At 45.2% G+C, this 25,880-nt stretch overlaps 1 long non-coding RNA gene across 1 annotated transcript; it reads left to right on the top strand.

Annotated features, from left to right (window-relative positions):
* The first annotated feature begins 357 nt into the window (after positions 1–357).
* Positions 358–896, top strand: LOC309698290. Its single transcript, XR_014274049.1, has 3 exons — positions 358–498; positions 575–687; positions 773–896. It is a non-coding gene; the product is annotated as an uncharacterized lncRNA (long non-coding RNA).
* The last annotated feature ends 24,984 nt before the right edge of the window (positions 897–25,880 follow it).

Below are 25,880 nucleotides of genomic sequence, written 5' to 3'. Positions count from 1 at the left end.
TACTACAACTAACCCTGACTGTCTCCGCCCCTTTGTCGGAAACCTGACAGTAGGAAGTGTCAGACATGGCGTGTCCCTTCCTTGAAGAGCCAGTAGATCGTGAAGCCCAAATTCTCCGCAGAGCTCTCCGCCGGGAGAGAGTGATCAGAGCGCGTTTGGACATTTTATAATTTCCTGATGATTTCCTGTGCGAACGTTACCGTTTTTCAGCACAATCTATAAGTTATTTGGATAACATCCTCAGGCCATATATTACGCATGTGACACATCGCGGACATGCTCTCAGTTCATTGCATATTATTTGTATTGCACTTCGGTTTTTTGCAAACGGGAGCTTTCTGTACAATATTGGTGACGCTGAGCACGTTTCCAAGGCTACCGTCTGTCGGGCAGTCAGGAATGTTACAGTTGCACTGAAACGTCTCCTGTACTCGTTTGTGGTGTTCCCCAGTCATAGACCCACAAGATTCATCAAAGAGGGATGCCACAAAATTGCAGGTATCAGGATGACCAAAACTTAATTTATGATGTGGTGATACTTGGACTACTACTTAAATTTTACATTTATTTCCAGGGTTCCCAGGCGTGATTGGCTGTACAGATGGTACTCACATTCCAATCATTGCTCCTTCAGTAAATGAAGGAGACTATGTGAACAGGAAGTCTTTCCACAGCATTAATGTACAGGTACATAGTTCCCTGTAGCATGTCAAACTAACAAAGTATTTCATTATAGTAATGGATGCTAATTTGTGTTCTCTGCACTGTGAAGATCATATGTGATGCTGCCAACATTATCACAAATGTGGAAGCCAAGTGGCCAGGCTCTGTCCATGACTCACAAATATTCCGTGAATGTACACTGAGAACAAAATTTGGACATGGTGAGTTGAGAATACTTTAAAATATATAAAGACCAATTGCTTCAGGGACATTTGAACTGAAGTGTATCCTTCTGTCTCAGGAGAGTTCACTGGCTACTTGCTTGGTGATAGGGGGTATCCATGTTTACCCTATTTGCTTACCCCTTACCCTGACCCTGAACCGGGCCCACAGCAGCGATATAATCTGGCTAATTGCAGGACAAGAGCCAGAATTGAAATGACTATCGGAATGCTTAAGGCCCGGTTCCAGTGCCTGCAAAGACTCAGGGTCACCCCAGAAAGGGCATGTGACATTATTGTGGCATGTGTGATTCTTCACAACATTGCCACAATTAGAGGAGAACACTGTCCTTCTGAACCAGACATCAGCAGTGATCCAAACCATGAACATCCTGACCCTCCCACGGACATACAAGATGGAAGCGCAGTCAGAGACACCATATGTCACAATCATTTCTTTTGACCCATCACCTCAACATGTTGAAAGAAGAATAAACAGATTTTTTGTTCAACTGGCTTTATTGGTCGCCTGTATTTCCTGTACACAAAGTATTAAAAGATGTAAACCTCATAAAGTGTCTCTGTTGCTTCCTCCTCTGTAACAGCTGTCAATGTTTCTTCATTATTTTCCTGTAGTAAAGAAATAAACAACATTGCTGTTCTACTGTAAACTCATATAATCTGTGGAGTATTACTCACAACTGCATGTTGGTCTGGCTCAACAGGAGGCTGCACCAGATGCAGTACACCACCACCATCAACTGATAGAATATGAGGTTTATACAGGTCACTTAAACTTACAAGGGACCAAATGGCAATTAACAAACATACCAATCACCTTACACTTCATTGTCATTATGCTCTCAAAGACAACCAAGACTGAGGGAAGGCAAAATCAGTAGGAAAATAACTTCACTACAAAATAATCCATTATGGTGAAGAGTTTATCAGATGAATGAGTAGCACTGCAAAGGTGACTGTGAAGAAAGGATGTATACACATCATGTATTATTTTGAATTTACCCCTTATGTCGGCACTTGTGTCTTGCGGGGTTATTGACTCAGAGGATGTCCCCGCAGAGATGCCTTCGGCCACAGGGCGCCAACTGTTTTGGCTGAGGGCCAACTGCTCAGCCTCTGTGAGTGGTGGTGGTGGAGGACCCCACCTGTTTTTCGGGCCTCCGCTTTTTTTCTGTTGGCTATAACGGGCCACATTTGAGCATACAGAGTAAGCAAATATGTACTTGTAATGTGCTCAGGTAATTTCAATAAGTGCTTACAGAAAGAAAATTAATGTAGCCTCTAACTGTAATTGATTTACATCGGACAAACAGACCAAGCACTATGACTCATAATACAATTACACCTTACCTGTTTGGACTATATTTTTATATTTCATTTTTACTTGCTGCCAGGCACGTTTGGGGCCTGTTGGGTTGCACCTGCGCTCAAATCACATCACAAAATAAAATGTATAAAATAACAAATAAAATAACATATGATAAAATAACGTGTTAAATGGGTGGAAATCCCTCGATCAATGTTTAAATTAACACTCACGCATTGACTCTGTCGGCTATGTTTTGCCATGCATGCTCCCTTTTTTTTGCAGCTGAGGCTGTGTTACTTTTTTTCTGCAAGATTTGCATGTTATCGGCATATGCTGCCATCAGAATTTCGGCGTCAAGCGCTGTAAAATACATTGACCGCGCCTTCTTTCCCTCCATCTCCATGGTGACTCGCTTAATCTGTGCTCCACTAATCAGGGCTTTATGTATCCTCGTGCGCGCGTTTAACTTGGGGTTAAAGCAACTCCGCGATGATTGAACTACTTGTTATCAGCCTTTCTGAAACCGAATATTCCGAGTTGGACAGTTCGGGGTTACTCAACCCTGAGTATCGTTTTTCACTCTGAGTTTTCTAAACCGGCTTCCTGAAATAGGGCCCTGATGTTGATGCTTTTAAAGCATTCATGTCGTTGGATGTTTGAGCTGATAAATGGTAGGTCTGAGATCTCTAGATTATTGCAAAGTGCTTGTTCTACATCTAGCCAAGGTTCATCTAAGAGGGTATGTTTTAGCCATCCTGAGATAAACTGAAGCCTGTTGGCTACGAAGTAGTGCTGAAAGTTAGGCAGTTCTAGTCCTCCTTTATCCTTGGTCTTTTGTAGTGTTTTTAAGCTTATATGTGGGAGTTTATTTTTCCAAAGGAATTTGGACATACATGAATCTAGAGACCTGAACCAATCTTGTGGCGGTTTAGTTGGGATCATTGAGAATAAATAGTTTCTTTTTGGTAAGACCATCATTTTTATAGCGGCAACCCTTCCCATGAGTGATATGGGTAGACATTTCCATCTAGCCAGATCATCTTCTACCTTCTTTAAAAGTGGGATATGGTTTAATTTAGTTAGATCTGCAAGCTTGGGAGAAACATTAATACCTAAATATTTTATATTTCCCGATTGCAGTGGTGTAGAAGAAAAATTATGGAGGGAGCAATTAATCAGAAGGACTGTAGATTTTGACCAGTTAATTGAGTAATCTGATATTCTTGCAAAAGAGTTTATCAATTCAATCACCTCAGAGATATTGGTTTGTGAATTTTGGAGAAAGAGTAACACATCATCCGCATAAAGGCTGATTTTATGTTCCACGTTCTTGCATTTTATGCCCTTAATTACTGAATTCTGTCTAATTGCTGCTGCTAGTGGCTCAATAAAAATTGCAAACAGTGAAGGGGAGAGTGGGCATCCCTGCCTGGTGCCCCTCAAGAGACAGAAGCTGGAGGATGTCTGGTCATTTTTTCTGACACAAGCTGTTGGGGAATTATATAATATTTTAACCAGTTTATGAAAGAGGATCCAAAACCAAATTTGTGTAAAGTTGCAAATAGAAATTTCCAGTTAACTCTGTCAAATGCTTTTTCTGCGTCTAAAGAGAATATTGTAGTTTCTAGGTTTTTACTGTATGAGTAGTCTATCAAATTAATTAATCTATGTGTATTTGTTGATGAGTGCCTACCTTTTATGAAACCAGTTTGGTCAGGATGAATAAAGAGGGGGGTTATTTTCTCCAGTCTCTTTGAGAGAGCTTTGCAGATTATTTTAAGGTCTACATTTATAAGGGATATTGGACGATAGCTTGAGGGATATACAGGGTCTTTGCCTGATTTTAGCAGGAGATTAATGTTTGCAGATTTCATATTTGATGGAAGTCTGCTCTTTTCTTTAATTTCCAACAACGTTCTGTAGAAAACTGGTGCTAGAATCGACCAGAATTCTTTGTAGAATTCTGCAGGAAAGCCGTCTGGACCTGGAGCCTTATTATTGTGCATACTTATCAGGGCTTCCTGGAGTTCACCTGGTGTCAGTGGCGAATCCAGTGCCATTGCTTGAGTGTCCAATAATTTTGGAAGAGTTATGTTGTCCAAAAACTGATCAATTTCTTTTTTAGATGGGTTTATTTGTGGTGAATACAATCTTTTATAGAAATCCCTGAAAATGTTGTTTATTTGTATCGGTTCATATATTGTGTTCCCAGATGAATCTTGAACAGCACATATAGTTGTTTTTTCTTTATTTATTTTTAGCTGGTTTGCTAGAAATTGACCGGATTTATTACCATGTTCATAATTTTATAAGCGTAGTCTTTGTACTAAGAATTTTGTTTTTGTTTTTTTATCAATTATCTCATTTAATTCTAGTTTTGTTTTGCGTATTTTGTTCAATGTTTCCTGATCTTGGTCGCACGCGTAGGCTTCTTCTAGTGATTTGATGTTTTTTTCTAATTCCTGAATATTTTTCTTTACTTTTTTCTTTTTATGTGATGAGAAAGAAATTATTTTACCTCTCATCACAGCTTTCCCTGCTTCCCATAGAACAGAAGCTGATGTTTCGGGAGTGTCATTATAGTCCAAATATGAAGTCCAAATTGAGCCTATCCATGTCTTCATTTAGTCCAAGGTTGAGGTTGCCTCCAAGAACAAGTGTGCCATCTAAGTGTTCAGAGAGTGCACTGAAAAAACCGTGAAAGAATGAGGGATCATCAACATTTGGACCATATACACTTGCAATACATAGCTTTTTATCAAGTATAGATAGTTTAATGATTAAGATTAACATTGCTTACCTTAGCAGTATAGTATTGCAACATGGGATTTGGGTTTTCTAACTAAAAAAGGAAAATAGGAACCTTTTAGCTGCCTCTTTTGTGCCATTTTTTAAAATTAATCAATTCATTTTTTATGATACCTACCTCTGGGGGAGTATAGCTACATTATACTCCCCAGATTTCTCGTAACCCTCAGAAAGCAATTCTTAGCTTCTGATAGTTCTTCACTTATCCAGTGAGCTCCTGTTGACATCTCACTGAACACTGAACTTTTCTTCCAAAAATTACAAGTTATAATGGTTTGAATTGTTTTTTGTTTTGCTTCCTATAAACTAACCTCTTAAAACCTAGCCTGCCTGCTTCTTAATATCCCCTAAGCTTCTGCAGTAACATGACACACCATTTATTCTAGAAAAGTGAAGTTATCATGTCATACCCTACAAAGTCACAGTACTCAAATTAAGTCATTGCCATTTGAACAAGTTTATTGACTAAACCATAATGGAAGGGTTTGTTTTCTTGCCAGCCAATTGAATCTGGCTGGAAACAGACAGAAGGGATAGAGCAGATGCTGCTGAATAAAAGCCCTGTCAAAAACAGAAGTTTCAGACAGTCTCTCCTTTCTTATGGAGTCTCTGTGTTTCTTTGAGAGCCCTTCAGCCACACACAGTCTCTTCCACATCATCTGTTGGTAGCAGGCGCCAGGTCAGGCAGCAGGTGGTCTTTAGTGATCAACCTCAACTCCTCTGACTGCAAGAGTTGGCTTGACCCAAATTTTAAAAATCGGTTTATTGCAGTTAGCCTTTTTTCCTGTACTGCCACTGTAACAATAGTTAATCTAATTTGACAGCAGAAAGTCAATTGTCTTCAGTTAAACCAGCAAGAATGTTGTTAGTCATTAGAAACTAAAGCTGAGATTTTGCACTGAGATCTGAGTTTCATCACTCACAAAATATTCTGGGGTTTTTTTTTTTTTGGTCCTATTGTGTGATTGGGCATTCAACTCAATTTCAACTGCAGATCGATTTCCTTTAAATGATCTTTTTGGAACAAAGAACCTATGGGAGAAGCTCGAAATTTTAAATGACAAGATCTGCTGCATCGATGAAACAGCATTTATGGTCATAATCAGAGATGGGCAGTAATGCGTTACTTGTAACACGTTACTGTAATATGATTACTTTTTTAAGTAACGAGTAAAGTAAGGGATTACTTTTGGCAAAAACGGTAATTAGATTGCCGTTACTTTCCCATAGGAACGCTGCGTTACTGCGTTACTAAAACCGTGATTTTTTTTTTTTTTGCGAGAATGTCTCATGACAGTGACGTAAGCGAGTGCGACGTTCGTGACAACAGCTGTGTGCAGATCAAAAATGGATCATATATCGAGTGCGGGAGAGAGTATAAGCGTGCAGCGTTTAAAGCGTGGAAGTACTGACCTTATTTTGAATTTGATTCCATAAAGAGATACAAAAACATTAGTGTCCATTGTGCGTGGGAAGAAAACTTCTTTTTACACTGAAAAAAAACCCCTAAACAATGTAATGGGAAACTCACAGAGAAACTCGCGGATTCTTCCACTGACCGCTGCGGCACACCTGCACCAGGCAAACCTCCGCCTACCCCACTCCTGCTTTACAGGTGAAACTAGAGCAAAAGGACCGCTAGTCTTTGACTTAATTTATTTTCTGCTGTGTTTCACTTGCATCTATTTGATGCCGCCTGTAGCGCACGCCCGCCTGTAGCGCAGGCCCCAGTAGCTCCAGTGCCGCCTGTAGCGCAGGCCCCAGTAGCTCCAGTGCCCCCGCTACCCGTAGCTCTGGCTCCAGTATCACCGGTTTCACTCATTCACTCCATGCAGGGAGAAAGTCTAATTTCACCTCAAGGTGCTTTTCATGGTTCAGCCGCCATTGGCACAGTTTGCTGCTCCAGGGCTTCCCCAGAGGCTAGGTCTCAGTCCCCGGCTGATTCTGGACCCCTGAAGTTTATGCAGCCACCTGAGAACTGCACCATGTCAGCGTTGCCTGGGCAGAGCCAGTGCTCAGTGCATCGCCAGTTGCCTTCGTGTTTGCCAGAGGACTCCATGACTGCTGGCTTAGTGGTGACTTCTGCTGGAGGGTCCGTAGGACCGCTTCGGCCTTCGTCTCTAGTCTCCGCTGGAGGGTCCGAGGGACCGCTCCGGCCTTCGTCTCCTGTCTCCGCTGGAGGGTCCGAGGGGCCCGTTCAGCCTCCTGCCTCCGCTGGAGGGTCCGAGGGGCCCGTTCAGCCTCCTGCCTCCGCTGGAGGGTCCGAGGGGCCCGTTCAGCCCGTCCAGCCGCCTGCTGTAGCTCCATCATCATCCTCGCCTGCTGCAGCCTCCGTGTCTTCAGCCTCGCCTGGCCCAGCCTCCGTGTCTTCAGCCTCGCCTGGCCCAGCCTCCGTGCCTTCAGCCTCGCCTGGCCCAGCCTCCGTGCCTTCAGCCTCGCCTGGCCCAGCCTCCGTGCCTTCAGCCTCGCCTGGTCCAGCCTCAGAGCCTTCAGCCTCGCCTGGTCCGGCCTCTGCCTGTGCTTCGCCTGGTCCGGCCTCTGCCTGTGCTTTGCCTGGTCCGGCCTGTGCTTCGCCTGGTCCGGCCTGTGCTTCGCCTGGTCCGGCCTCTGCCTGTGCTTCGCCTGGTCCGGCCTCTGTCTGTGCTTCGCCTGGTCCGGCCTCTGCCTGTGCTTTGCCTGGTCCGGCCTGTGCTTCGCCTGGTCCGGCCTCTGCTTCGCCTGGTCCGGCCTCTGCCTGTGCTTTGCCTGGTCCGGCCTCTGCCTGTGCTTTGCCTGGTCCGGCCTCTGTCTGTGCTTCGCCTAGTCCAGCCTCTGCAGCCTCGCCTGGTCCGGATCGCCATCGCCTGAGTCGCCGCCGTTGCCTTCCGCACGGCCAGCCCCCGGACCCTCTTCGCCTGAGTGGCCGCCGTTGCCTTCCGCACGGCCGGCCCCCGGACCGCCATCGCCTGAGTGGCCGCCGTTGCCTTCCGCACGGCCGGCCCCCGGACCGCCATCGCCTGAGTGGCCGCCGTTGCCGTCCGCACGGCCAGACCCCCGAACTGTGTCCACGTCGCCGCCGTTGCCACGTCGCCGCCGTTGCCGTCCGCACGGGCGGCCCCCCGAACTGTGTCCACGTCGCCGCCGTCGCCACCGTTGACGTCCGCACGGGCGGCCCCCCGAACTGTTTGGACTCCTGTGCTGTCGGCCCCCTGGCCGGCCCCCCGGACTGTTTGGACTCCTGTGCTGTCGGCCCCCTGGCCGGCCCCCTGGACTCTTCTATTTTGGACTCTGTTTTTCCTTTGTTCTGGTGTGCTTCGTTTCTTTTGGGTTTGGGCTCGTTTTTTGTTTTTGTCTTTTGGCCTTCTGGGCCCTGTTTCAGGAAGCCGGTTTGGAAAACTCAGAGTGAAAAACGACACTCACGGTTGAGTAACCCCGAACTGTCCAACTCGGAATATTCCGTTTCAGAAAGGCTGATAACAATTAGTTCAGTCAACGCGGAGTTGCTTTAACCCCAAGTGAAGCGCGCGGACGAGGATACATAAAGCCCTGATAAGCGGAGCACAGATTAAGCGAGTCACCATGGAGACGGAGGGAAAGAAGGCGCGGTCAATGTATTTCACAGCGCTTGAGGCCGAAATTCTGATGGCAGCATATGCCGATAACATGCAAATTCCGCGGAAAAAAGTAACACAGCCACAGCTGCAAAAGCATGCATGGCAAAACATAGCCGACAGAGTCAATGCGTGAGTGTTAATTTAAACATTGATCGAGGGATTTCCACCCAATTAACACGTTATTTTATCATATGTTATTTTATTTGTTATTTTATACATTTTATTTTGTGATGTGATTTGAGCGCAGGTGCAACCCAACAGGCCCCAAACGTGCCTGGCAGCAAGTAAAAATGAAATATAAAAATATAGTCCAAACAGGTAAGGTGTAATTGTATTATGAGCCATAGTGCTTGGTCTGTTTGTCCCATGTAAATCAATTGCAGTTAGAGGCTACATTAATTTCCTTTCTGTAAGCACTTATTGAAATTATCTGAGCACATTACAAGTACATATTTGCTTACTCTGTATGCTCAAATGTGGCCCGTTATAGCCAACAGAAAAAAAGCGGAGGCCCGAAAAACAGGTGGGGGTCCTCCACCATCACCACTCACAGAGGCTGAGCAGTTGGCCCTCAGCCAAAACAGTGGGCGCCCTGTGGCTGAAGGCATCTCTGCGGGGACATCCTCTGAGGCAATAACCCCGCAAGACACAAGTGCCTACATAGGGGGTAAATTCAAAATAATACATGATGTGCATACATCCTTTCTTCACAGTCACCTTTGCAGTGCTGCTCATTCATTTGATAAACTCTTTACCATAATGAATTATTTTGTAGTGAAGTTATTTTCCTATTGATTTTGCCTTCCCTCAGCCTTGGTTGTCTTTGAGAGCATAATGACAATGAAGTATAAGGTGATTGGTATGTTTGTTAATTGCCATTTGGTCCCTTGTAAGTTATAAGTGACCTGTATAAACCTCATATTCTATCAGTTGATGGTGATGGTGTACTGCATCTGGTGCAGCCTCCTGTTGAGCCAGACCAACATGCAGTTGTGAGTAATACTCCACAGATTATATGAGTTTACAGTAGAACAGCAATGTTGTTTATTTCTTTACTACAGGAAAATAATGAAGAAACATTGACAGCTGTTACGGAGGAGGAAGCAACAGAGACACTTTATGAGGTTTACATCTTTTAATACTTTGTGTACAGGAAATACAGGCGACCAATAAAGCCAGTTGAACAAAAAATCTGTTTATTCTTCTTTCAACATGTTGAGGTGATGGGTCAAAAGAAATGATTGTGACATATGGTGTCTCTGACTGCTCTTCCATCTTGTATGTCCGTGGGAGGGTCAGGATGTTCATGGTTTGGATCACTGCTGATGTTTGGTTCAGAAGGACAGTGTTCTCCTCTAATTGTGGCAATGTTGTGAAGAATCACACATGCCACAATAATGTCACATGCCCTTTCTGGGGTGACCCTGAGTCTTTGCAGGCACTGGAACCGGGCCTTAAGCATTCCGATAGTCATTTCAATTCTGGCTCTTGTCCTGCAATTAGCCAGATTATATCGCTGCTGTGGGCCCGGTTCAGGGTCAGAGTAAGGGGTAAGCAAATAGGGTAAACATGGATACCCCCTATCACCAAGCAAGTAGCCAGTGAACTCTCCTAAGACAGAAGGATACACTTCTGAAGCAATTGGTCTTTATATATTTTAAAGTATTCTCAACTCACCATGTCCAAATTTTGTGCTCAGTGTACATTCACGGAATATTTGTGAGTCATGGACAGAGCCTGGCCACTTGGCTTCCACATTTGTGATGATGTTGGCAGCATCACATATGATCTTCACAGTGCAGAGAACACAAATTAGCATCCATTACTATAATGAAATAATTTGTTAGTTTGAAATGCTACAGGGAACTATGTACCTGTACATTAATGCTGTGGAAAGACTTCCTGTTCACATAGTCTCCTTCATTTACTGAAGGAGCAATGATTGGAATGTGAGTGCCATCTGTACAGCCAATCACGCCTGGGAACCGTGAAAATAAATGTGCAATTTAAGTAGTAGTCCAAGTATCACCACATCATAAATTAAGTTTTGGTCATCCTGATACCTGCAATTTTGTGGCATCCCTCTTTGATAAATCTTGTGGGTCTATGACCGGGGAACACCACAAACGAGTACAGGAGACGTTTCAGTGCAACTGTAACATTCCTGACTGCCCGACAGACGGTAGCCTTGGAAACGTGCTCAGCGTCACCAATATTATACAGAAAGCTCCCGTTTGCAAGAAACCGAAGTGCAATACAAATAATATGCAATGAACTGAGAGCATGTCCGCGATGTGTCACATGCGTAATATATGGCCTGAAGATGTTATTCAAATAAATTATAGATTGTGCTGAGAAACGGTAACGTTCGCACAGAAAATCATCAGGAAATGATAAAATGTCCAAACGCGCTCTGATCACTCTCTCCCGGCGGAGAGCTCTGCGGAGAATTTGGGCTTCACGATCTACTGGCTCTTCAAGGAAGTGGCACGCCATGTCCGACACTTCCTACTGTCAGGTTTCCGACAAAGGGGCGGAGACAGTCAGGGTTAGTTGTAGTAAACCTGCTAGGGGGCAGGTTAGCTTCACGGAGTGTGTCGTCATAGTGACTCACTCAGGCTTCAGCTGAACTCGCTTTGTGAAACCGAAAACCCAGAGTTTTCGTTAACTCAGGGTATACTTACTCAGTTTTTCCACTAAACTGGCTTCCTGAAACAGGGCCCTGGTGCTCCGGTTTTGTTTTGCTTCATTGTTTTGCAAGTCTCAAGTAAGTCTCAAGTCTTTATCCTCAAGTCTCAAGTCAAGTCTCAAGTAATGTCAGGCAAGTCAGAGTCGAGTCTCAAGTCACTGGTGTAAAAGTCCGAGTAAAGTCACAAGTCTGAAACTTTGAATCTCAAGTCCTTTCGAGTCTTAAAAAAAAAAAAGAACAATGTTGCAGTTATATGCTAAATGTAAATATTAGACCATGTGATTTTTAAATCTGTGTTTTTCTCAACACATGACGAAATATACACAAATTATGAAATTGCACCTCTATAAAACCCAGCTCAATTAAACCTAGCTCCAAGAATAATTTTCACCGACAGTTCTGAGATAAGCTGCATGTTATTCTTGGATGCGCTTGTAGGACCGGCTTTAAAATCGCAGGACAAAAATATCATACACGTTAAAAAAAAAAAACTGTATCGCCAACGGAACCTGGACAAGATTTGCTAGTTAGATGAAGTCAGCTATCTCATTGTAGCAAAAGAGAAGCACCACCTACTGTTCTTTATGCAACTTCAACTGTCGGAGAAAGTTGGAAGTTGTTCCATCTCTGTCTGTGATTCTCTTCTTGCATGTTTTGCATATTGCATTTTGCTTTTTTATTGACTACTTCATAGTTTATGTATCTGAAAAAAATAACTCCTTGCAGCATTTTTGAGCGTTTTTTTTTATTTTTAAAAAAAATCTGGTTAATTTGATTGGCTGTGCTACAGCTCACGCACACATACGTACAGAGTGTGGTTTGAATAAATGAATGAATGAATTGAATTAATGGTGCACACTTTCTATATAATATGCGTGTTAAATTTTATATTTGGGGTGAAATATCAAGTCTTTTCAAGTAAACCGGTTCAAGTCCAATTCAAGTCCCAGGTCATTGGTGTAAAAGTCCAAGTCAAGTCACAAGTCTTAGAACATTTTTTCAAGTCAAGTCTAAAGTCATAAAATTAATGACTCGAGTCTGACTCGAGTCCAAGTCATGTGACTCGAGTCCACACCTCTGGATCACAGACTACATTTATTTGATTTAGCCTGTATTGGGCAGGCTAAACGACTGTTAAGCTCTATGGTTAAATGTAAAAAACTATCATTTTTTCCAGACAGTCATGCAGTTACCACATACTGAAAACTGTGCAAAGTGCAGAAAAAAAAAAACATTTTAAAAAGCCACTAAAAATATGTTAATAACAAATGTAAAACACTCTTGGTGGTTTTGTTTGTCTGTGTGTCATTGTGCATGAGACACGGCATTCAAACTGTGTGCGTGTGTGTTACAACAAACAGCACTGTGTGGACGTAATGGCAGGGGGCAAGGATCGAGCATAGCTGCAAGCTGTCACACTCTTGACTTAAAGAGACAGTGTGCTAATTCCACATAAACACATAGACAGCCAGTCGAAGACCAGCTACTATATCTGGGCAGCAAGTCTGAAGGAAATGAAGCACCACTGTTATATGAAAGCATACACACACATTACAGTTTTAAGTCTTTTCTTTTGTGGAATAGGACGACAAAAGAGTGGGGAACAATGAGAGGAGGTGATGGCTACCTTGGAGAAAAGAAATGAATGAAAGGAGAAGAGAAGGAGAAAGAGAACAGAGGCAGTGATAATGTGATGGACAGGTGAAGGCAGGCAGGGAAATGGATGAGCAAACGCTGTAAACATTTTCCACTGGCCTCTGTGTTAGTGTCGTTGTGTAGGGAATATTAAAGGAATACAAAATTTGGATATGCATAAGGTTACTTGCATGAAAGTAGCAGATGGCCATACAATAACCTTGTCTTTTTTTTTTTTAATTGCTGATTTTTTTTTTAAGTTAACATCATTCAAATAAAGCCAGAGAGAGAATCTGTACCACAACAGCCATATTTCTTGGCTTTATCACAGCACAAGGTCATTAATATGTCCTTCACTTTTAAGTCCCAGCATCCCCACTGAGATAGACTAAACATTCACGTCACACCAACATCTTTTAACCACCTGACGCACACAGCTGTGCATGTCCAGATACTGCTCCCTACCCACACACCATAGAAGAGCAGAGAGTATCTGTGGATGCCTGATAGCTCTGTCAGAGCCCCGTGGCAGGAAAGTGGCTGATTGCATGTGCAAGGATGGGGGGTGGGACTACAGCTATTTAAAACTGTACGTGTCCATCTCTCTAGTCTTCAGCAGTGCCTGAACCGGCACCACTACCACTTTCTTTGATTTTCCTTTTTTCCACAGAAAGCATCCCACTCCCTACTGTGGCTCGGTAAAGCAGATGAACAGGCCTCTGTTCTTGGGTTCAGACAAATTATGTAACATCACCATTGGTTGAGAAGGAGCACTATCTGGGTCTGAGGCTACTGTACTCACTGTCCTTGATCTGTATGCATGACTTGGTGAGTTTGTGTAAAGTTGAGAGAAAATGTGTTGCTTCTAATAATCTGGTTTTGCAGTCAAATAATAAACAATGAAATATATCAATGTAATGCTACTTGTTTGTTTCAATGGCATGACAGGAGACAGTCAAGATGAATAGTGTTTCAATAGAAGAACAACTTAACAACAACTTTAGCAACTTTAACAACCACAACATTGCACATACCTGCACAGAATGTGAAGTTGTTGGTGATCAATATTTATTTTTGTGATGGACCAGCCTGGACTTGGGAACTGGAATAGCCTTCAGCCCTGAAAATGTATTATAGTGCTAAATAGTATATGACATAAAATAATGTAAAAATATAAAAATAATATATAAATAATATTATAATATTCATTCTAGTATTTCAGGGCTATGTATGTCACTTGACAGCATTAAAAAAGTGAAATTAAATGTTTAATAATTTTTTTAAAAAGTGGTCAACCAAACGGTTGTTTTGTCACTTTATGGTGCTTCTGCTAACATAACCTAAATGTTATTAAAATTGATTATTTGCCATAGAATCAGACCACTAGACCCATTTTGTTTATCCATTGCTGTTGATAAATCACATTAAATGTTAGCACAGCAAGAATATGCTGAAATCAGTTCCTCAGTACGTCATTTTTGTAACTTTCTGAGTTAATATTAGTAAATATTGTAAAAATCAAGAATAACATGTGGAAATCACAAATATTACAACTGATTACCTTTTAATCAAATTACAGTAGCTGGTAAATTAATATTACTAAGTTGACAAAATTATATTATAATTTCATGTTTAACAAGTACGATATGGATGCTAAACAATTATATGGCTAAAAATCACATGGTCCTGTGTCATGATACTCATGATACCATCCACCTTCAACCACATTGTGTTTGAGGTCATGGTTTCATATGAAGCCACAAGGGCTGGCACTCTCCATCAGTATATTGCCAACAAACCAGATGAGTGGGGCTTTAAATTGTTCAGCCAAGCAAGTTCATCTGGCATCATCCACGACTTGCTGCTGTATCAAGGGGGATTGACATTCTTCAATGCTCCCCACAGTGAAAAGGAACAGAAGCTACCTCTAGGGGCCAAAGTTGTAAAAAACAAAACAAAAAAACACACTATGCAACCCCACAAAAGAACCTCAGCTCTTCACAAGTTTCAGCTTGGGCCAGAACTTGCACACCTCCTTGGGTGTCAGGTGCATTGGTACTGTATGACCAAACTGCACCGGTGGAGCTCCCCTGATAGCAGACAAAGACCTGATGAAGAAGGGCCATGGAGCCTGTAATCACAGGCTCCATGGCCCTTGACATCCTTGACTTGAATACCTGGTCTACGAGAGGGACTGTGCCCTACTGGACCAGAAACCGATGGCTCTCAAAAGGTTTCCACCTGGCTGTGTCTGAACCAAGTTAACAAGCCAGCATCTAGAGTTGGACAACCATGATTCAGCTCTCCAAGACCACAGAATAAATGCTACACCCTAAGACAAAATCTACCCCCCTCTACCGGAATGTTCCTTCCAGCACATCTTCATTGAAGATGAAACCAGAATAACAACTTAATAAACACCATGGAAAACCACAACAAAATGAAGCTGTATGTCCTCCATCCATCCATTCGCTTCCGCTTATCCTTTTCAGGGTCGCGGGGGGCGCTGGAGCCTATCCCAGCTGTCATAGGGCGAGAGGCGGGGTACACCCTGGACAGGTCGCCAGTCTGTCGCAGGGCTAACACATAGGGACAGACAACCATTCACACTCACATTCACTCGCACATTCACACCTAGTGACAATTTGGATTAATCAATTAACCTATCCCCACAAGCTGCATGTCTTTGGACGGTGGGGGGAAGCCGGAGTACCCGGAGAGAACCCACGCAAACACGGGGAGAACATGCAAACTCCACACAGAAAGACCCCGGCCTGATGGTGGAATTAAACTCAGGACCTTCTTGCTGTGCGGCAACAGTGCTAACCACCGTGCCACCGTGCTGTCCTATTTCAGAATAACATAAAAAGTCTTTTTTATTTTAATATCACTTACACATTTTATTATTAGATTATTGTGGTCTGATCTATCATTGATGTCACCTTGATGTGCCATTGATCAGTCAAGGCACCTGGTCTATAGTTGTCAATATATGAAGTCTGAGAGAGGTCCTGAAATTTTATGTGTCAGAAGTAAGAAAAATGAGTAAGGATTTGAGTGAATTTGATAAGGGCCAAATATGCAGCTTATGTGGGATGTATCTGATTTGCAGTGCTCAGTATCGGATAAAAGTGATCCAAGGAAGGAACAGTGACAAATGAGTGGGCCACCAAGGCTCACTGATGCATAGGGAGCAAAGCAAAGGCTGGCCTGTGTGGTCTGAGCCAACAGACGAGCTACTGTAGCTCAAATTGCTATTGGTCCTGATAGAAAGATGCCAGAACACATAGTGCATAGTTTGCTTCATATGGGGATCCATAGCAGTAGACCAGTCAGGGTGCCTCTGTGGGATATGCTAGACAAACAGGTCCTATCCATGGAGGCCCCACCTCACAACTTGCAGGACCTAGAGGATTTGTTGCTAATGTGTTGGTGCTGTTATGACAGCAGTACAGCTTCCAACACTATATTATTGAGGTGGACAAAATGTTATGTCTGATCAGTGTACAGTACTGTGTAAAAGTCTTGAGAAACCACTCTATTTTTGCTTGGAAAATGGGAAATAGCTGGTGATTCATTGGAAAACATGCAAAGTTCTTATAAGTTGATATTTGGTATGACCACCTTTATTCTTTAACAGAGTGTAAAGTCTCTTAGTCTCTCTCCTCTGCAGCTCGCCTGGGATTACAGACCTCAAACCAGGCAGTAGAACTATCAGTGCTGATGAAGATTCTCCAATATCAAGAGAACGATAACCACTGCTGATGAAAAACTACTAGCTGATTTGTAAAACATGTCCTTATAAGACTTACACAAAAACAAAAAGTAATCATTTCTGTCTTCACATTAATCAGAGCGAGCAAGAAAAGTCAGAGTAATGAGATGGACATTAAAATTAAAACAAATCAAAAACAACTGCATATAGCTGCCACACAACATAGTGCCAAGCAACATAAGGATTGACCTGATGAACTTAGGAGAGATAATGTTTCATTTAGTGATCTGAAATGTTTGTTTGACCTTCTGAGTGTGAGACAAACTACATCACCACATTAAATGTTCTGAAAGCACCACTCATTGCCATTTATCCTGTAGTTGAAAGTTTTCCTTATGGAGAGGGAAAATGTGGCTTGTCATTAAATATTACCATCTTTTAAACTATATAATGTTTGATGCTGGGAAAACTTAGAGGCAGTGGAGCATGTCCTGCTAGGCTGCCACTAGACTGCAGCTGTGGCTCTAGTGACAAGAAAAATTAAATATATTTTATTAAACCCACAGTCACTTAAACATAAGTTTGAGAGAAAAATTCTCAACTGCAGACAAATAGTCCCTCTGGTTGTTTTTCTTAAATGTTGTTTTTTTATTTGCTCTGTTGAAGTTAATAATTTTTGCTCTGACTGCTGGACTATCAGTGTTAAATTCAAAAACATTAAAATATACTGGTGAGAACACACTTACATATATGGATGAGCTACAGTATAATTAGAGAAACTTTTAAACTTACAACAACTAAAATGCAATTATTGAGTATTTTTAGTATTTACATTTACAAGTATTCCAACTATCAATCAATCTAAACCTTGCCAGACTGAGAATTGAAATATCAGCTAGCAAAGATTGGTCATTGTATCCCTGTCCTTTTTATTTGTTGCATTTCTAGTTCTTATTCTGTTCTCTTTCCTTTTGACTGCGACCTACTCCCTTTAGCTCTCTGGATTTGTTTGTGTATTTGACCTACTTTTACACTTTTTTTTTGTTTGTTTGTTTGTTTGTTTTTTTCAGGGTCTTTTTTGATGAGAAGATCACTAATTCAGTGTCACATCTGCAGCTTTTAGCATGACTGTCATCATTCTTTGCTTATATGTATGATCAATTTAGATGGATGCAACAGCAGGAACTACTTCAAAGTTGTTGGTTTTTTGTTTTGTTTTTGCTTTGTTTTTACCTGAGACAGGAGGCCAGAGTACCCAAAGAGAATCCACACAGACATATGGAGAACATGCAAACTCCACACTGTTGACATGAAAGTGGAAATCCAAAAAAAGGAAAAGAAAACAGAAAGTAAATATTAATGAAATCTCTAGGTCTGTAACAGTTTGATAGTTAGATTTCCTGGTGTGCTTCGGATCATTGATCAACAGGATGATCATTAATCAAGCTAAGGTTTGACCCAATTTCAGTCAAGCTTTAGCTGTCAGGAAGATGGCCTCAGAATTTACAATTAAGTATACAGAGGAATTCACGGCTGACTCAGTGACTGCAAGGTACCAAGGTCTTGTGGTCACAAAACAAGCCCAAATCGTCACTTCTCCACCTTAACAGCTCGTATGAGGTATTTGTAAGTTGTGTTTGTTTTTTGGTTTGGTCAATTGTACTCTGCAACTGTGCAAATCTAAGCCATACCATGTTCTTGTTAGAGAAAGAAAACTTTCTCTTGGCAACCCTTCTGAACAAACCATCTTTTGTGTCTTTTTCAAACTGTACAGTGTGCACAAGGTGCGATAATAATGTAACGATGGTTAAGTGTTATTGTACAGTGACATGTTGGTGATCTCTGCACACTGTTGTTGTTCCTTTAAGATTCATGTTTGGTTGTGGTGTACAGGAAGGGGTGGGTGGGACCTGGTTGTTCTGTGTGTGTGCCAGGCTGAAGAGAGGTGGGAGTTCGAGAGCGCTTCCCCCTGAGTTAATAACCCGCTGGCTTATGTGCCAAATAAACGGACAAACTGAGACCCCAACCGTCTGGTTCTTGTGAACGTTACATTGGTGTCAGAAGTGAAGAAAGAAAAAAGAACCCCAGAACGCCCGACACCCTGTTGCTGGCGACGCTCGCCGTTACGAGACGAGGATGTTGCCGGGCAAGATTAAGAAGGAGACGGAGGAGAGGGAGGTTCGTCCGCGCTCGCCCGCCCATGGAGTGAGGGAAACGGCGCTGCGGCTGTCTGCCGAGGCTGGATTTTCTCCAGGTTTGACTAGGCTCGGGAACTGTTCGCACAGCGGCCGCGATTCCGGCGGGAAGGAGTCGACCTCGCTTGGCGCGCCGTCACGTGATGTAAACAAACATGGCGGCGCCCAGCAAGCTGCAGCGAATATAAAAACGCCTAAGTTCAGCGGCAAGACGCCATGGGAAGTGTTTATCGCACAGTTCGAGCTGTTAGCTGTCGCAGCTGGCTGGTCTGAGGAACATAAAGCTCTCCAACTGGCTTTGTGTCTGTGTGAGGATGCAGCTGCATGCCTGCTGCTGCTGACCGAGGAGCAGAGGGGAGATTATAATGCTCTGGTCGGAGCACTTCAGAGGCGCTTCGGGCAGTATAACCAACCAGTGCTGCTGAGGTCGGAGTTCCACAACAGACGCAGATTGCCAGGCGAGCCCCTCCGCATTTTGGCCCATGAAATCGAGTGCCTTTGCCGGAGGGCGTATGACAGCATGCCACCATCAGTGCAAGCGGAGTTAGCTCGGGACCAGTTCCTGCAGGCCCTGAGCCCTAAAGAGCTCCGTATGCAAACTCAGCTTGCTCGGCCAGCCACACTCAGTGCAGCCCTGGAGCTAGCGTTGGAGAGGGAGATGCTTGCAGGATCCTCTGGGGGCGCTGATGACGCACACGTGGTGAGGGCTGTGTCAGCACCTGTGGAACAGATGGAGACGCCAGCGGGCTTGTGCAGTTTGGTGCAGGCGGCTTCGCTGCAGTCGCCTTCCCCTCGGGCTGGCCCACACCGCCGACCACAGAGCTGCTGGGGATGTGGACAACCCGGACACCTCATCAGGCAGTGCCCCAAGCTTGCAGCGGTTCAGGGAAACGCCCACGGGCCCGTGTAGGCGGGAGTACACGGGCCTGGGAGAACGACATCCCCACACCACCGCCACCTCCACCCGGTGCGGCCATCGCTGTGGGCTGGACCCAGGTTGGCGGCTTTTGCCATGTTCCAGTGACGATCGCGGGGGTGTCCTGTACGGCCCTGCTGGACACGGGATCCAATGCAACGCTGGTCCGACCCGATATTGTCCCAACCGGAGCTGCTGTACAACCGACTAATGTGCAACTTAAGACTGTGACCGGTGATCTGGCCCCAATGAGAGGGAGGGGAGTGTTCCAGTTCAAGGTGGGGGACCTCGGTGTGTCTTATGCTGCCTGGGTGGCTGACGTGCAGGACGCCTGCATCCTTGGGCTGGATTTTTTACGAGCCATTGGCGGTGTACTGGACTTAGGCAAAGGCTTCCTCGTAACCCCTGATGGGAAGAAGGTGCCGCTTATTCCTCCCCCGGTCTGCACAGCATCTGCCGCGGCGTCCACCTCCACCGCAGAGACCGCTGCAGACCCGCCAGCAGAACAGCGAGCGGAGGAGGAGGAGGAGAGGCTCTTAGCAGTGAGGAGTATCTGGTCAAAGAACTGTGAGGGGCTGACTCCACAGCAGCAAGAGAGTCTATGGCAGGTACTAAAAGAGTTTAGTGACATTTTTGCCCTGAAAGAAAGTGATGTTGGCTTGACACACTTGGTAGAGCACGTCATTGAGACCGGGGATGCCCAGCCTATTAAAGTGCGCCCACGCCGCCTGCCCCTGGCTCATCAGGAGGCTGCGGACAGAGAGTTGTGTGAAATGATGAAGGCGGGCATCATAGAGCCATCTGATAGCCCGTGGGCCTCCGCGGTGGTGATGGTGCCTAAGAAAAAAAGTCCTAGGATGTGTTTCTGTGTGGACTACAGACCACTCAACAAAGTGACGAAGAAGGACTCTTACCCCCTTCCCAGGATTGATGAGTCTCTCGACTTAGTAGCCGGGTCCTCCTGGTTCTCCACCCTGGACCTGCGGAGTGGCTACTGGCAGGTGCCACTGTCCCCGGAATCCAGACCGAAGACAGCCTTCTGCACTAACAGGGGACTATGGCAGTTCAAAGTCCTGAGCTTTGGTCTTTGCAATGCTCCTGCGACCTTCGAGAGGCTTATGGACAGTGTGCTGGCTGGCGTCCCACGGCAACGGTGTCTGGTTTACCTGGATGACCTTCTAGTGCACGGGAGCTCCTTTGATGCTGCCCTGGATGCCCTGAGACAAGTGTTGGAGAGGGTGGCAGCTGCAGGCCTGAAGCTGCACCCCGACAAGTGCCACTTCATGAGGAGGGAGGTGGAGTTTCTGGGCCACAAGCTGGGTCGTGAGGGCATCAGCACGTTGGAGGAAAAAATTCACACCATTACCGAGTGGCCCACACCAGCAGACCAGAAACAGCTCAAAAGCTTCCTAGGACTGGCGTCTTATTACAGGAGGTTTGTGAAGGGCTTTTCCTCCATAGCCGCACCACTCTTCCACCTGCTGCAGAAGGACCGTGACTTCATCTGGACCCGGGACTGTCAGCAGGCGTTCGACACCCTCCGCATATCGCTGACAGAGTCTCCAGTCCTTGCCCCCCCTGACCCCGCCCTGCCTTTTGTCCTGGACACTGACGCAAGTAATGTGGGGCTGGGAGCGGTGTTGTCGCAGGTTGGGCCAGAAGGGGAGAAGGTGGTGGCGTACTTCAGCCGGGTCCTGAACAGGAGTGAGCGGTGCTACTGTGTCACACGACGAGAGCTGTTGGCTGTGGTGGCGGGGGTGAGACACTTTAAGTACTACCTGTGCGGCACAGCATTTGTTATCAGAACTGATCATGCTGCCCTTCAGTGGCTGATGTCTTTCAGGGAGCCAGAGGGACAGGTGGCTCGCTGGCTGGAGGAGCTCCAAGCCTTCAATTTCACTGTGGAGCACAGAGCAGGGACGCACCATTCTAACGCAGACGCCCTCTCTCGTCGCCCATGTGCTGCAGCTGGCTGCCGTTACTGTGAGAAGCGAGAGGAAATAGAGCGGGAACTCACGACAATAGACGGAGCAGCACAGCTCGCCTGCAGGGCTCTTCTGATGGTGGATGCAGCGGAGTGGAGGGCACGGCAGGAACAAGACACGGACCTGCTGCCGGTCCTGCAGTGGCTGGAGAAGGGGGAGCAACCCCTTTGGGATGAGGTCACTGGGTTTTCCATCTGTACCAGGGGGCTATGGGCCAAGTTTGCAGCTCTCAGGCTGAAGGAGGGGGTGTTGGAGCGTGCCTGGAAGGATCCTGCCACGGGGGAGGAGAGGTGGCAGGTTGTGGTGCCAAGGTCGCTGAGGTCAGCTGTGCTGGGAGCCTGCCATGGGAGCACTGGCTCCGGCCACTTTGGGGTCTCCAAGACTCTCCGCCGCCTCCGCCAGGGCTATTACTGGGGTCAACAGCGGAGGGACGTGGAGGACTTTTGCCGCAGCTGTGATGCATGTTCCTCACACAAAGGGCCACAGGACCAGTCCCGGGCTCAGCTTCAGCAGCAACCAGCAGGAGCCCCAATGGAGCGAGTAGCTGTGGACGTCATGGGCCCATTTCCTCGCACAGACAGAGGAAACCGCTATGTTCTTGTGGCCATGGACTATTTTACCAAGTGGCCGGAAGCATACGCCATCCCAGATCAGGAGGCTGAGACGGTCGCTGATGTATTAGTGGAGGGGATGTTCAGCCGCTTTGGAACAGCAGAGACCCTCCACAGTGACCAGGGGCGTAACTTTGAGTCCAAGGTATTTGCTGCCATGTGTGAACGCCTTGGGACTAAGAAAACCCGCACCACCCCACTTCACCCCCAAAGCGATGGGCTGGTGGAAAGGTTTAACAGGACGCTGGCCCAGCAGCTAGCCATCCTTACCTCAGAACACCAACGGGACTGGGATTACCATCTTCCCCTTACCCTCATGGCCTACAGGTCGGCAGTACAGGACTCCACCCAATGTACGCCTGCCCTGCTCATGTTAGGGAGAGAGCTGAGAACTCCTGCAGAGTTGGCTTTTGGGAAGCCCCCGGACGCGCCAGAGGCACCACCGGGCCGGGACTACGCAAGGAAGCTGCAGGACCGGCTGGATTCTGCACATTCCTACGCCCGAGAGCAGCTGGCGAAGGCAGGCCTGCGCCAAAAGAGGAATTACGACATCACCACTAAGGGGAGGCACTTCCATGCTGGGGAGCTGGTGTGGGTCTACAGCCCAAAGAGGAAGAAGGGACGGTGTCCTAAACTGGATAGCAGCTGGGTGGGGCCTTGCAGCGTCCTAGAGCGAGTAGGGGAGGTTGTTTACAGGGTGCAGTTGCCTCCTAGGGGGAGGATAGTAGCGCTGCACAGAGACCGGATGGCCCCCTACAGAGGGCAGTCCCTCCCCTCCTTTCCAGAGGGACGTGTACAGAGCGTCCGTGACCCTGCTCAGAGGGACCCCCGACCGGGGCTGCGTTCCCCTCCCTCGGACTCTCCACCCCAAAGCCCCGAAGCTCCGCGTCCACCTCAGGGGCTCAGGAGGTCAAGGAGGGAACGTAGGCTACCACCCCGCCTCAGAGACTGTGTCGTTCCCTCGGGGACGAGGAACTTATTGCTGGGGGGGCAGTGTAACGATGGTACGTGTTATTGTACAGTGACATGTTGGTGATCTCTGCACACTGTTGTTGTTCCTTTAAGATTCATGTTTGGTTGTGGTGTACAGGAAGGGGTGGGTGGGACCTGGTTGTTCTGTGTGTGTGCCAGGCTGAAGAGAGGTGTAGTTTGAGAGCGCTTCCCCCTGAGTTAACAACCCGCTGGCTTATGTGCCAAATAAACGGACAAACTGAGACCCCAACCGTCTGGTTCTTGTGAAGCCCCACTTGTAACTGTAATTTGGCCTCCAAAACCCCAAAGCTCACATTGAAAATCTAAACATTATCCTGTGGACTCTTCACTGATAAATATAGTAGAAATAGCAAGATACTTAGTTTATTGTAGTAAAGCATACACACACAGTGGTCCCGCATAGGATCTGCATTAGCGTATTTCATTTGCAATCTTTCAGAGGCATTTAGAGCACAGGTCAAGCTGGTCATCTTCTCTCCAGTTTGCAAATATTTCCCCCCTGAGTTTTCTGTCTATGTTATTTTATGCCTCAGCAACTAAATGGCCTCACAGTTGATCTGCTGCAGGTTAAAAAAAAACTCTCAATAAGTGGTTTTAACAGAGGAAAGGGGCTACCAGAGAAGAAGTACTGTGTGAAACCCCTGTAGCCTCTATGCCCCTGCCCACCACTCACTCTATGATTCCTCCTCTTGTGCAGCCCAGCAGTAATGACCTCCCTCTGCTCTGCAGAGCACCTTCAGCCTGTCCATGGGCTGAGGCAATCTGTCGCTTGTTTGTGCTGGTGACATCTGCTCCCACAGGGACCCAGGAATATGCTTCTGTTCTCTTGCGAAGCTCGCGAATGTGAACTGTGTGTTTTTTTATCATATGCGGGGGTGTGATGGGTGAGACTGAGAAGAGCACTTACAGATATATTGCTGTTGTTGAGTGGAAATTATAGTTGGACCAGGATGGCTTTACTGATTTACTGCTTTACTGAATACTGATACTTTCACACTCATTTGAAAAAATAAATATCTGTTTACAAATTAGGATTCCATGCATAATTTAATAATTTCATTTCTTGACATGTGGAAAATTACAATTGCAGTTGCACTGCCCAAAAGTAGCAAGTTAATTTTTGTTGCTACTGTATAATGATAGTAAAGACATCCTTAAACTGTAAGAGATTGTTTGTATGTGCATCTTGTTGAATGCATTAGTTTAAAGATTAGTGTGTTGATACACAACACACTACAAACTACTTTAAACTACAAACCAAGTTTTACACACCATTTCAGTAGGAGCGTTTGCATACATTCTTATGAGTTGAATAGGCTACAATAGCAGAAGTCAAGTCAGGCAAGACCAGATATGAGTAGGGATGGGTATCGTTTAGGTTTTATCCGATACCGGTGCCAAACCGGTACTTTTGAAACGGTGCCGGTGCTTAAACGGTGCTCAAACCGGTGCTTAAAGAATGGAGAACACACACTTTGTCCAAAAACCTCTCATGTTTAACTGTTTTCCACTTTTTCTTTGGTCATTTTAGCCTTTTTGGCCAAGGTGAAGGGAGTATCTGCCATCAAACAAGAAGACAGCAGCATGTAGCTATGATGATGTTTGCTAGTTCACCTTACATGCATTAATGTAATAACGTGGTTAGCCTACTCAACGTAAATTACACACGAACAACATTAAGCTACTCACGCAGAGAAGAACGGCTGCTGGAATATTTCTAACATTTTGAGTTATTTTCCAGTGTTAGAAAATCAGCACTGCTCAGTGTTAGTCTTTGTTAATCTTCAAAACTGACTGGGTTACTTTTAAACATATAACACTGTCAAAAGTGTTAATTTAACACTCAACAGTGTTGTATTTAACACTCAGAGGTGTGGACCCATATAGACACTCTCTAGTGTTAATTTAACACTGGAGATTTTGTTGTGTATCTTCCCCAAGAATATTTGGCATGCTGACTGGAGCAGCCAGGGAACAAACTACCAAACTCCATCTTTATTTCACATCTTTAGCCTCTACTCTTAAAATTGTGAAAATAGTGACTGAGCTCATAAATTCATTAGGAGATTCTACTGAGGTCATAGAGAATCAAGACTACTTTTCCATATGTCTTTTTGTATCCCCAGAAAACACAATCAAGTAGGGGTGTCTGTCCCTGCAGTAGCCCTAAACTGGTTCTGACTGATATTTTTATAACAATAAAAACCTCCTAATGTATCACTAAAAACAATATCATCTAAAGCAAACACAGTGAGGAGGAGGAAGACACTGAGCTACAATGTTACAACATTTGTCAGGGTGGGAAGGATAAATGTGTGAGTATGTATTAAAGTGTTTCGTATTCTTTGCAGAAATAAACACCAGCGTTCTGGACCTGAGAGCAACTCATTCTTAGTCAGCATTCTAACAACTCAACTGCTCCCTGCACAGCACATTCAAGCCGTCGGCTTATTGTGAATCAGAACCAATTATGTCTGATCACTGACGCAAATGGGAACCAAAGAGAGAGAGGGGAAATTGGGAGGA

The sequence above is a fragment of the Aulonocara stuartgranti genome (genome assembly GCF_965226115.1).
Source record: "Aulonocara stuartgranti genome assembly, chromosome: 22".
NCBI lineage: Eukaryota > Metazoa > Chordata > Actinopteri > Cichliformes > Cichlidae > Aulonocara > Aulonocara stuartgranti.
This window is presented reverse-complemented; position numbering and strand designations above follow the sequence as displayed.